Raw genomic sequence first — 1,259 nt, 5'->3', positions numbered from 1 at the left:
GGGCTACCTAATGAAGAACTATATAAGCATTTGGATGAATTTCTTGAAGTTTGTTCCACTATAAAATATATGGACATGCCGGAAGAAGTTTTGAGGTTAAAACTCTTCCCATTCACCCTAAAAGATAAGGCAAAATATTGGTTTAACAATTTGAGACCTTTTTCTATAACTTCTTGGGCGGAAATACAACAAGAGTTCTTGAGAAAGTACTATCCCATGTCTAAAACCAATGCCATGAAAACTTCAATTTGTGAATTTTCACAAGGGGATGGGGAAATGTTTCATGAGGCATCGGAACGTTTGAATGATTTGCTTAGGAAATGTCCATATCATGACATTCCTAAGTGGCAATTAGTTCAATATTTCTTTGAAAGTTTGTCAGATAACCATAAAGGCATGGTTGATGCCTCAATGAGAGGTTCCTATTTAGACAAGTATGAAGATGATGTGTGGTGCTTATATGAGAGCATGAGTGAACACTCAATGCACTGATTTTTATCTTCTAAAAATGGTAAAAATGTAGGTGGAAGAAAGAATGCAAGCTTATATCAAGTTGATAATTCTAATAACATAGTTGCCGAAGTGAAGTCTCTATCTCAAAGGTTTGATTAATTTTTGATTAACCAAAATTCGGCCCATCAAGTATCTTCCTCCGCTAATCATAATCATCATCATTCCAATGAATCTTGCATGAATTGTTGTAGTGTGTTGCATTCTACTTCCAATTGTCGTCATGGACATGCGCATAGTGAACACCATGAACAAGTGAATGTCGCTTTTGTTAATCAAGGGAATAATCCCTATGGCACTCATTATAATCCCGGGTGGAGGAACCATCCAAATTTCTATTGGAAAAGCCAAGGGGAAGGCTCAAACCCTCCCCAAAGTGGTTTCCAAAACAAGTATGTTCCACTCCCTATGCAAAGCCAAGGTTCCCAAGGTTATCGTTCATCTTACCAAGCACCAAATGGAAATCAATTTTCAAACTCTCATTTTCCAAATCAATCATCATATTCTCAATGTAATTCAAGAAGTCTCGCATTTGAAGAGAAAGTTTTATCCACTTTGGGTACTTTGGAGGCAAATACTCAATTATTTCATTCTCATTCCCAATCAATTGCAAAGCTAGAAACCCAAGTAGGGCAAATAGCTAGCACGTTGAATGCGAGAGTGAAAGGAAAAATGCCTCTCAATCTACCATCGAAGCAACAATTTGTTGTGGAGACCACTCCCCCTTCGGAAGGTCATACACTTGAACA

At 37.5% G+C, this 1,259-nt stretch overlaps 1 pseudogene; it reads right to left on the bottom strand.

Moving 5' to 3' along the window:
* Nucleotides 1-239: 239 nt before the first annotated feature.
* LOC132287320 (small nucleolar RNA R71) lies at nucleotides 240-338 on the bottom strand (annotated as a pseudogene).
* Between the last annotated feature and the right edge of the window lie 921 nt (nucleotides 339-1,259).

Source organism: Cornus florida, unplaced genomic scaffold (assembly GCF_030987335.1).
Source record: "Cornus florida cultivar Cherokee Brave unplaced genomic scaffold, ASM3098733v1 CherokeeBrave_3.0.0_Hap2_Chr11, whole genome shotgun sequence".
Lineage (NCBI taxonomy): Eukaryota > Viridiplantae > Streptophyta > Magnoliopsida > Cornales > Cornaceae > Cornus > Cornus florida.
This window is presented reverse-complemented; position numbering and strand designations above follow the sequence as displayed.